Below are 12,636 nucleotides of genomic sequence, written 5' to 3' on the forward strand. Positions count from 1 at the left end.
TGAAAAATTGAACGTTCTCGCATGAACATTAATTCACTCTAAATATTGTTTATATCTCTTTCCGCAGTGAATAAACACGTTTTAAGCCCTCGAAGTGAGCATTTTGGGCCTTTTAAGTCACTTTTAACCATGAGCCAAATCTTGAGTTTTGGCTCCCTAGAAGCATGAAAATGACGATAACGATGCTCATTTTATCTCCAAAAGTGATGATCAACCTCTGAGAGTCAAAATTAGTTGAAAGATGAACATTTTCAAAACGTAACATTTTGGTCATTTCAGAGCAATTTCATCAGGTCGCGGGTCATCGATCGTTTTGAATGAAAAATTGAACGTTCTCGCATGAACAATAATTTACTCTAAATGTTGTTTATATCTCTTCCCGCAGTGAATAAACACGCTTTAAGCCCTCGAAGTGAGCATTTGGGTCCTTTTAAGTCACTTTTAACCATAAGCCAAATCTTGAGTTTTGGCTCCCTAGAAGCATGAAAATGACGATAACGATGCTCATTTTATCTCCAAAAGTGATGATCCACCTCTGAGAGTCAAAATTAGTTGAAAGATGAAAATTTTCAAAACGGAACATTTTGGTAATCTCAGAGTCATTTCATCAGGTCGCGGGTCATCGATCGTTTTGCATGAAAAATTGAACGTTCTCGCATGAACATTAATTCACTCTAACTATTGTTTATATCTCTTCCCGCAGTGAATAAACACGTTTTAAGCCCTCGAAGTGAGCATTTGGGTCCTTTTAAGTCACTTTTAACCATAAGCCAAATCTTGTGTTTTGGCTCCCTAGAAGCATGAAAATGACGATAATGATGCTCATTTTATCTCCAAAAGTGATGATCAACCTCTGAGAGTCACAATTAGTTGAAAGATGAAAATTTTCAAAACGGACCATTTTGGTCATCTCAGAGTAATTTCATCAGGTCGCGGGTCATCGATCGTTTTGCATGAAAAATTGAACGTTCTCGCATGAACAATAATTTACTCTAAATGTTGTTTATATCTCTTCCCGCAGTGAATAAACACGTTTTAAGCCCTCCAAGTGAGCATTTGTGTCCTTTTAAGTCACTTTTAACCATAAGCCAAATCTTGAGTTTCGGCTCCCTAGAAGCATGAAAATGACGATAACGATGCTCATTTTATCTCCAAAAGTGATGATCCACCTCTGAGAGTCAAAATTAGTTGAAAGATGAAAATTTTCAAAACGGAACATTTTGGTAATCTCAGAGTCATTTCATCAGGTCGCGGGTCATCGATCGTTTTGCATGAAAAATTGAACGTTCTCGCATGAACATTAATTCACTCTAACTTTGTTTATATCTCTTCCCGCAGTGAATAAACACGTTTTAAGCCCTCGAAGTGAGCATTTGGGTCCTTTTAAGTCACTTTTAACCATAAGCCAAATCTTGTGTTTTGGCTCCCTAGAAGCATGAAAATGATGATAATGATGCTCATTTTATCTCCAAAAGTGATGATCAACCTCTGAGAGTCAAAATTAGTTGAAAGATGAAAATTTTCAAAACTGACCATTTTGGTCATCTCAGAGCAATTTCATCAGGTCGCGGGTCATCGATCGTTTTGCATGAAAAATTGAACGTTCTCGCATGAACAATAATTTACTCTAAATGTTGTTTATATCTCTTCCCGCAGTGAATAAACACGTTTTAAGCCCTCCAAGTGAGCATTTGTGTCCTTTTAACCCCTTCGACGCTCATGACGAGCTGGGCTCGTCATGCAGTAGCCTCCTGCTACGCTCATGACGAGCCCAGCTCGTCATGTAAAGTGCATCTGCTGCTTTTCCAGCACAGGGGAAAAATCCCCATAGCGTTCAAGTGGTTAAGTCACTTTTAACCATAAGACAAATCTTGAGTTTTGGCTCCCTAGAAGCATGAAAATGACGATAACGATGCTCATTTTATCTCCAAAAGTGATGATCCACCTCTGAGAGTCAAAATTAGTTGAAAGATGAACTTTTTCAAAACGGAACATTTTGGTAATCTCAGAGTCATTTCATCAGGTCGCGGGTCATCGATCGTTTTGCATGAAAAATTGAAGGTTCTCGCATGACCATTAATTCACTCTAACTATTGTTTATATCTCTTCCCGCAGTGAATAAACACGTTTTAAGCCCTCGAAGTGAGCATTTGGGTCCTTTTAAGTCACTTTTAACCATAAGCCAAATCTTGAGTTTTGGCTCCCTAGAAGCATGAAAATGACGATAACGATGCTCATTTTATCTCCAAAAGTGATGATCCACCTCTGAGAGTCAAAATTAGTTGAAAGATGAACTTTTTCAAAACTGAACATTTTGGTCATCTCAGAGCAATTTCATCAGGTCGCGGGTCATCGATCGTTTTGAATGAAAAATTGAACGTTCTCGCATGAACAATAATTTACTCTAAATGTTGTTTATATCTCTTCCCGCAGTGAATAAACACGCTTTAAGCCCTCGAAGTGAGCATTTGGGTCCTTTTAAGTCACTTTTAACCATAAGCCAAATCTTGAGTTTTGGCTCCCTAGAAGCATGAAAATGACGATAACGATGCTCATTTTATCTCCAAAAGTGATGATCCACCTCTGAGAGTCAAAATTAGTTGAAAGATGAAAATTTTCAAAACGGAACATTTTGGTAATCTCAGAGTCATTTCATCAGGTCGCGGGTCATCGATCGTTTTGCATGAAAAATTGAACGTTCTCGCATGAACATTAATTCACTCTAACTATTGTTTATATCTCTTCCGGCAGTGAATAAACACGTTTTAAGCACTCGAAGTGAGCATTTTGGGCCTTTTAAGTCACTTTTAACCATGAGCCAAATCTTGAGTTTTGGCTCCCTAGAAGCATGAAAATGACGATAACGATGCTCATTTTATCTCCAAAAGTGATGATCAACCTCTGAGAGTCAAAATTAGTTGAAAGATGAAAATTTTCAAAACGGACCATTTTGGTCATCTCAGAGTAATTTCATCAGGTCGCGGGTCATCGATCGTTTTGCATGAAAAATTGAACGTTCTCGCATGAACAATAATTTACTCTAAATGTTGTTTATATCTCTTCCCGCAGTGAATAAACACGTTTTAAGCCCTCCAAGTGAGCATTTGTGTCCTTTTACGTCACTTTTAACCATAAGCCAAATCTTGAGTTTTGGCTCCCTAGAAGCATGAAAATGACGATAACGATGCTCATTTTATCTCCAAAAGTGATGATCCACCTCTGAGAGTCAAAATTAGTTGAAAGATGAAAATTTTCAAAACTGAACATTTTGGTAATCTCAGAGTCATTTCATCAGGTCGCTGGTCATCGATCGTTTTGCATGAAAAATTGAACGTTCTCGCATGAACATTAATTCACTCTAACTATTGTTTATATCTCTTAACGCAGTGAATAAACACGTTTTAAGCCCTCGAAGTGAGCATTTGGGTCCTTTTAAGTCACTTTTAAGCATAAGCCAAATCTTGAGTTTTGGCTCCCTTGAAGCATGATAATGACGATAACGATGCTCATTTTATCTCCAAAAGTGATGATCCACCTCTGAGAGTCAAAATTAGTTGAAAGATGAACTTTTTCAAAACGGAATATTTTGGTCATCTCAGAGTCATTTCATCAGGTCGCGGGTCATCGATCGTTTTGCATGAAAAATTGAACGTTCTTGCATGAACATTAATTCACTCTAAATATTGTTTATATCTCTTTCCGCAGTGAATAAACACGTTTTAAGCCCTCAAAGTGAGCATTTGGGTCCTTTTAAGTCACTTTTAACCATAAGCCAAATCTTGTGTTTTGGCTCCCTAGAAGCATGAAAATGACGATAATGATGCTCATTTTATCTCCAAAAGTGATGATCAACCTCTGAGAGTCAAAATTAGTTGAAAGATGAAAATTTTCAAAACGGACCATTTTGGTCATCTCAGAGCAATTTCATCAGGTCGCGGGTCATCGATCGTTTTGCATGAAAAATTAAACGTTCTCGCATGAACAATAATTTACTCTAAATGTTGTTTATATCTCTTCCCGCAGTGAATAAACACGTTTTAAGCCCTCGAAGTGAGCATTTGGGTCCTTTTATGTCACTTTTAACCATAAGCCAAATCTTGAGTTTTGGCTCCCTAGAAGCATGAAAATGACGATAACGATGCTCATTTTATCTCCAAAAGTGATGATCCACCTCTGAGAGTCAAAATTAGTTGAAAGATGAACTTTTTCAAAACGGAACATTTTGGTCATCTCAGAGTCATTTCATCAGGTCGCGGGTCATCGATCGTTTTGCATGAAAAATTGAACGTTCTTGCATGAACATTAATTCACTCTAAATATTGTTTATATCTCTTTCCGCGGTGAATAAACACGTTTTAAGCCCTCAAAGTGAGCATTTGGGTCCTTTTAAGTCACTTTTAACCATAAGCCAAATCTTGAGTTTTGGCTCCCTAGAAGCATGAAAATGACGATAACGATGCTCATTTTATCTCCAAAAGTGATGATCAACCTCTGAGAGTCAAAATTAGTTGAAAGACGAAAAATTTCAAAACGGACCATTTTGGTCATCTCAGAGCAATTTCATCAGGTCGCGGGTCATCGATCGTTTTGCATGAAAAATTGAACGTTCTCGCATGAACAATAATTTACTCTAAATGTTGTTTATATCTCTTCCTGCAGTGAATTAACACGTTTTAAGCCTTCAAAGTGAGCATTTGGGTCCTTTTAAGTCACTTTTAACCATAAGCCAAATCTTGAGTTTTGGCTCCCTAGAAGCATGAAAATGACTATAACGATGCTCATTTTATCTCCAAAAGTGATGATCCACCTCTGAGAGTCAAAATTAGTTGAAAGATGAACTTTTTCAAAACGGACCATTTTGGTCATCTCAGAGCAATTTCATCAGGTCGCGGGTCATCGATCGTTTTGCATGAAAAAGTGAACGTTCTCGCATGAACATTAATTCACTCTAAATATTGTTTATATCTCTTTCCGCAGTGAATAAACACGTTTTAAGCCCTCGAAGTGAGCATTTGGGTCCTTTTAAGTCACTTTTAACCATAAGCCAAATCTTGTGTTTTGGCTCCCTAGAAGCATGAAAATGACGATAATGATGCTCATTTTATCTCCAAAAGTGATGATCAACCTCTGAGAGTCACAATTAGTTGAAAGATGAAAATTTTCAAAACGGACCATTTTGGTCATCTCAGAGTAATTTCATTAGGTCGCGGGTCATCGATCGTTTTGCATGAAAAATTGAACGTTCTCGCATGAACAATAATTTACTCTAAATGTTGTTTATATCTCTTCCCGCAGTGAATAAACACGTTTTAAGCCCTCCAAGTGAGCATTTGTGTCCTTTTAAGTCACTTTTAACCATAAGCCAAATCTTGAGTTTCGGCTCCCTAGAAGCATGAAAATGACGATAACGATGCTCATTTTATCTCCAAAAGTGATGATCCACCTCTGAGAGTCAAAATTAGTTGAAAGATGAAAATTTTCAAAACGGAACATTTTGGTAATCTCAGAGTCATTTCATCAGGTCGCGGGTCATCGATCGTTTTGCATGAAAAATTGAACGTTCTCGCATGAACATTAATTCACTCTAACTTTGTTTATATCTCTTCCCGCAGTGAATAAACACGTTTTAAGCCCTCGAAGTGAGCATTTGGGTCCTTTTAAGTCACTTTTAACCATAAGCCAAATCTTGTGTTTTGGCTCCCTAGAAGCATGAAAATGATGATAATGATGCTCATTTTATCTCCAAAAGTGATGATCAACCTCTGAGAGTCAAAATTAGTTGAAAGATGAAAATTTTCAAAACTGACCATTTTGGTCATCTCAGAGCAATTTCATCAGGTCGCGGGTCATCGATCGTTTTGCATGAAAAATTGAACGTTCTCGCATGAACAATAATTTACTCTAAATGTTGTTTATATCTCTTCCCGCAGTGAATAAACACGTTTTAAGCCCTCCAAGTGAGCATTTGTGTCCTTTTAAGTCACTTTTAACCATAAGACAAATCTTGAGTTTTGGCTCCCTAGAAGCATGAAAATGACGATAACGATGCTCATTTTATCTCCAAAAGTGATGATCCACCTCTGAGAGTCAAAATTAGTTGAAAGATGAAAATTTTCAAAACGGAACATTTTGGTAATTTCAGAGTCATTTCATCAGGTCGCGGGTCATCGATCGTTTTGCATGAAAAATTGAAGGTTCTCGCATGACCATTAATTCACTCTAACTATTGTTTATATCTCTTCCCGCAGTGAATAAACACGTTTTAAGCCCTCGAAGTGAGCATTTGGGTCCTTTTAAGTCACTTTTAACAATAAGCCAAATCTTGAGTTTTGGCTCCCTAGAAGCATGAAAATGACGATAATGATGCTCATTTTATCTCCAAAAGTGATGATCAACCTCTGAGAGTCAAAATTAGTTGAAAGATGAAAATTTTCAAAACGGACCATTTTGGTCATCTCAGAGCAATTTCATCAGGTCGCGGGTCATCGATCGTTTTGCATGAAAAATTAAACGTTCTCGCATGAACAATAATTTACTCTAAATGTTGTTTATATCTCTTCCCGCAGTGAATAAACACGTTTTAAGCCCTCGTAGTGAGCATTTGGGTCCTTTTATGTCACTTTTAACCATAAGCCAAATCTTGAGTTTTGGCTCCCTAGAAGCATGAAAGTGACGATAACGATGCTCATTTTATCTCCAAAAGTGATGATCCACCTCTGAGAGTCAAAATTAGTTGAAAGATGAACTTTTTCAAAACGGAACATTTTGGTCATCTCAGAGTCATTTCATCAGGTCGCGGGTCATCGATCGTTTTGCATGAAAAATTGAACGTTCTCGCATGAACATTAATTCACTCTAAATATTGTTTATATCTCTTTCCGCGGTGAATAAACACGTTTTAAGCCCTCAAAGTGAGCATTTGGGTCCTTTTAAGTCACTTTTAACCATAAGCCAAATCTTGAGTTTTGGCTCCCTAGAAGCATGAAAATGACGATAACGATGCTCATTTTATCTCCAAAAGTGATGATCAACCTCTGAGAGTCAAAATTAGTTGAAAGACGAAAAATTTCAAAACGGTCCATTTTGGTCATCTCAGAGCAATTTCATCAGGTCGCGGGTCATCGATCGTTTTGCATGAAAAATTAAACGTTCTCGCATGAACAATAATTTACTCTAAATGTTGTTTATATCTCTTCCTGCAGTGAATTAACACGTTTTAAGCCCTCGAAGTGAGCATTTGGGTCCTTTTAAGTCACTTTTAACCATAAGCCAAATCTTGAGTTTTGGCTCCCTAGAAGCATGAAAATGACTATAACAATGCTCATTTTATCTCCAAAAGTGATGATCCACCTCTGAGAGTCAAAATTAGTTGAAAGATGAACTTTTTCAAAACGGACCATTTTGGTCATCTCAGAGCAATTTCATCAGGTCGCGGGTCATCGATCGTTTTGCATGAAAAATTGAACGTTCTCGCATGAACATTAATTCACTCTAAATATTGTTTATATCTCTTTCCGCAGTGAATAAACACGTTTTAAGCCCTCCAAGTGAGCATTTGGGTCCTTTTAAGTCACTTTTAACCATAAGCCAAATCTTGAGTTTTGGCTCCCTAGAAGCATGAAAATGACGATAACGATGGTCATTTTATCTCCAAAAGTGATGATCCACCTCTGAGAGTCAAAATTAGTTGAAAGATGAAAATTTTCAAAACGGAACATTTTGGTAATCTCAGAGTCATTTCATCAGGTCGCGGGTCATCGATCGTTTTGCATGAAAAATTGAACGTTCTCGCATGAACATTAATTCACTCTAACTATTGTTTATATCTCTTCCGGCAGTGAATAAACACGTTTTAAGCCCTCGAAGTGAGCATTTTGGGCCTTTTAAGTCACTTTTAACCATGAGCCAAATCTTGAGTTTTGGCTCCCTAGAAGCATGAAAATGACGATAACGATGCTCATTTTATCTCCAAAAGTGATGATCAACCTCTGAGAGTCAAAATGAGTTGAAAGATGAACATTTTCAAAACGTAACATTTTGGTCATCTCAGAGCAATTTCATCAGGTCGCGGGTCATCGATCGTTTTGAATGAATAATTGAACGTTCTCGCATGAACAATAATTTACTCTAAATGTTGTTTATATCTCTTCCCGCAGTGAATAAACACGCTTTAAGCCCTCAAAGTGAGCATTTGGGTCCTTTTAAGTCACTTTTACCCATAAGCCAAATCTTGAGTTTTGGCTCCCTAGAAGCATGAAAATGACGATAACGATGCTCATTTTATCTCCAATAGTGATGATCCACCTCTGAGAGTCAAAATTAGTTGAAAGATGAACATTTTCAAAACGGACCATTTTGGTAATCTCAGAGCAATTTCATCAGGTCGCGGGTCATCGATTGTTTTGCATGAAAAATTGAACGTTCTCGCATGAACATTAATTCACTCTAACTATTGTTTATATCTCTTCCGGCAGTGAATAAACACGTTTTAAGCCCTCGAAGTGAGCATTTTGGGCCTTTTAAGTCACTTTTAACCATGAGCCAAATCTTGAGTTTTGGCTCCCTAGAAGCATGAAAATGACGATAACGATGCTCATTTTATCTCCAATAGTGATGATCCACCTCTGAGAGTCAAAATTAGTTGAAAGATGAACATTTTCAAAACGGACCATTTTGGTCATCTCAGAGCAATTTCATCAGGTCGCGGGTCATCGATCATTTTGCATGAAAAATTGAACGTTCTCGCATGAACAATAATTTACTCTAAATGTTGTTTATATCTCTTCCCGCAGTGAATAAACACGCTTTAAGCCCTCGAAGTGAGCATTTGGGTCCTTTTAAGTCACTTTTAACCATAAGCCAAATCTTGAGTTTTGGCTCCCTAGAAGCATGAAAATGACGATAACGATGCTCATTTTATCTCCAAAAGTGATGATCCACCTCTGAGAGTCAAAATTAGTTGAAAGATGAAAATTTTCAAGACGGAACATTTTGGTCATCTCAGAGTCATTTCATCAGGTCGCGGGTCATCGATCGTTTTGCATGAAAAATTGAACGTTCTCGCATGAACATTAATTCACTCTAAATATTGTTTATATCTCTTTCCGCAGTGAATAAACACGTTTTAAGCCCTCAAAGTGAGCATTTGGGTCCTTTTAAGTCACTTTTAACCATAAGCCAAATCTTGTGTTTTGGCTCCCTAGAAGCATGAAAATGACGATAATGATGCTCATTTTATCTCCAAAAGTGATGATCAACCTCTGAGAGTCAAAATTAGTTGAAAGATGAAAATTTTCAAAACGGACCATTTTGGTCATCTCAGAGCAATTTCATCAGGTCGCGGGTCATCGATCGTTTTGCATGAAAAATTAAACGTTCTCGCATCAACAATAATTTACTCTAAATGTTGTTTATATCTCTTCCCGCAGTGAATAAACACGTTTTAAGCCCTCGAAGTGAGCATTTGGGTCCTTTTATGTCACTTTTAACCATAAGCCAAATCTTGAGTTTTGGCTCCCTAGAAGCATGAAAATGACGATAACGATGCTCATTTTATCTCCAAAAGTGATGATCCACCTCTGAGAGTCAAAATTAGTTGAAAGATGAACTTTTTCAAAACGGAACATTTTGGTCATCTCAGAGTCATTTCATCAGGTCGCGGGTCATCGATCGTTTTGCATGAAAAATTGAACGTTCTTGCATGAACATTAATTCACTCTAAATATTGTTTATATCTCTTTCCGCGGTGAATAAACACGTTTTAAGCCCTCAAAGTGAGCATTTGGGTCCTTTTAAGTCACTTTTAACCATAAGCCAAATCTTGAGTTTTGGCTCCCTAGAAGCATGAAAATGACGATAACGATGCTCATTTTATCTCCAAAAGTGATGATCAACCTCTGAGAGTCAAAATTAGTTGAAAGACGAAAAATTTCAAAACGGACCATTTTGGTCATCTCAGAGCAATTTCATCAGGTCGCGGGTCATCGATCGTTTTGCATGAAAAATTGAACGTTCTCGCATGAACAATAATTTACTCTAAATGTTGTTTATATCTCTTCCTGCAGTGAATTAACACGTTTTAAGCCTTCAAAGTGAGCATTTGGGTCCTTTTAAGTCACTTTTAACCATAAGCCAAATCTTGAGTTTTGGCTCCCTAGAAGCATGAAAATGACTATAACGATGCTCATTTTATCTCCAAAAGTGATGATCCACCTCTGAGAGTCAAAATTAGTTGAAAGATGAACTTTTTCAAAACGGACCATTTTGGTCATCTCAGAGCAATTTCATCAGGTCGCGGGTCATCGATCGTTTTGCATGAAAAATTGAACGTTCTCGCATGAACATTAATTCACTCTAAATATTGTTTATATCTCTTTCCGCAGTGAATAAACACGTTTTAAGCCCTCGAAGTGAGCATTTGGGTCCTTTTAAGTCACTTTTAACCATAAGCCAAATCTTGTGTTTTGGCTCCCTAGAAGCATGAAAATGACGATAATGATGCTCATTTTATCTCCAAAAGTGATGATCAACCTCTGAGAGTCACAATTAGTTGAAAGATGAAAATTTTCAAAACGGACCATTTTGGTCATCTCAGAGTAATTTCATCAGGTCGCGGGTCATCGATCGTTTTGCATGAAAAATTGAACGTTCTCGCATGAACAATAATTTACTCTAAATGTTGTTTATATCTCTTCCCGCAGTGAATAAACACGTTTTAAGCCCTCCAAGTGAGCATTTGTGTCCTTTTAAGTCACTTTTAACCATAAGCCAAATCTTGAGTTTCGGCTCCCTAGAAGCATGAAAATGACGATAACGATGCTCATTTTATCTCCAAAAGTGATGATCCACCTCTGAGAGTCAAAATTAGTTGAAAGATGAAAATTTTCAAAACGGAACATTTTGGTAATCTCAGAGTCATTTCATCAGGTCGCGGGTCATCGATCGTTTTGCATGAAAAATTGAACGTTCTCGCATGAACATTAATTCACTCTAACTTTGTTTATATCTCTTCCCGCAGTGAATAAACACGTTTTAAGCCCTCGAAGTGAGCATTTGGGTCCTTTTAAGTCACTTTTAACCATAAGCCAAATCTTGTGTTTTGGCTCCCTAGAAGCATGAAAATGATGATAATGATGCTCATTTTATCTCCAAAAGTGATGATCAACCTCTGAGAGTCAAAATTAGTTGAAAGATGAAAATTTTCAAAACTGACCATTTTGGTCATCTCAGAGCAATTTCATCAGGTCGCGGGTCATCGATCGTTTTGCATGAAAAATTGAACGTTCTCGCATGAACAATAATTTACTCTAAATGTTGTTTATATCTCTTCCCGCAGTGAATAAACACGTTTTAAGCCCTCCAAGTGAGCATTTGTGTCCTTTTAAGTCACTTTTAACCATAAGACAAATCTTGAGTTTTGGCTCCCTAGAAGCATGAAAATGACGATAACGATGCTCATTTTATCTCCAAAAGTGATGATCCACCTCTGAGAGTCAAAATTAGTTGAAAGATGAAAATTTTCAAAACGGAACATTTTGGTAATTTCAGAGTCATTTCATCAGGTCGCGGGTCATCGATCGTTTTGCATGAAAAATTGAAGGTTCTCGCATGACCATTAATTCACTCTAACTATTGTTTATATCTCTTCCCGCAGTGAATAAACACGTTTTAAGCCCTCGAAGTGAGCATTTGGGTCCTTTTAAGTCACTTTTAACCATAAGCCAAATCTTGAGTTTTGGCTCCCTAGAAGCATGAAAATGACGATAACGATGCTCATTTTATCTCCAAAAGTGATGATCCACCTCTGAGAGTCAAAATTAGTTGAAAGATGAACTTTTTCAAAACTGAACATTTTGGTCATCTCAGAGTCATTTCATCAGGTCGCGGGTCATCGATCGTTTTGCATGAAAAATTGAACGTTCTCGCATGAACATTAATTCACTCTAAATATTGTTTATATCTCTTTCCGCAGTGAATAAACACGTTTTAAGCCCTCAAAGTGAGCATTTGGGTCCTTTTAAGTCACTTTTAACCATAAGCCAAATCTTGTGTTTTGGCTCCCTAGAAGCATGAAAATGACGATAATGATGCTCATTTTATCTCCAAAAGTGATGATCAACCTCTGAGAGTCAAAATTAGTTGAAAGATGAAAATTTTCAAAACGGACCATTTTGGTCATCTCAGAGCAATTTCATCAGGTCGCGGGTCATCGATCGTTTTGCATGAAAAATTAAACGTTCTCGCATGAACAATAATTTACTCTAAATGTTGTTTATATCTCTTCCCGCAGTGAATAAACACGTTTTAAGCCCTCGTAGTGAGCATTTGGGTCCTTTTATGTCACTTTTAACCATAAGCCAAATCTTGAGTTTTGGCTCCCTAGAAGCATGAAAGTGACGATAACGATGCTCATTTTATCTCCAAAAGTGATGATCCACCTCTGAGAGTCAAAATTAGTTGAAAGATGAACTTTTTCAAAACGGAACATTTTGGTCATCTCAGAGTCATTTCATCAGGTCGCGGGTCATCGATCGTTTTGCATGAAAAATTGAACGTTCTCGCATGAACATTAATTCACTCTAAATATTGTTTATATCTCTTTCCGCGGTGAATAAACACGTTTTAAGCCCTCAAAGT

The sequence above is a fragment of the Lissotriton helveticus genome, chromosome 8 (genome assembly GCF_964261635.1).
Source record: "Lissotriton helveticus chromosome 8, aLisHel1.1, whole genome shotgun sequence".
NCBI classification, from domain to species: domain Eukaryota; kingdom Metazoa; phylum Chordata; class Amphibia; order Caudata; family Salamandridae; genus Lissotriton; species Lissotriton helveticus.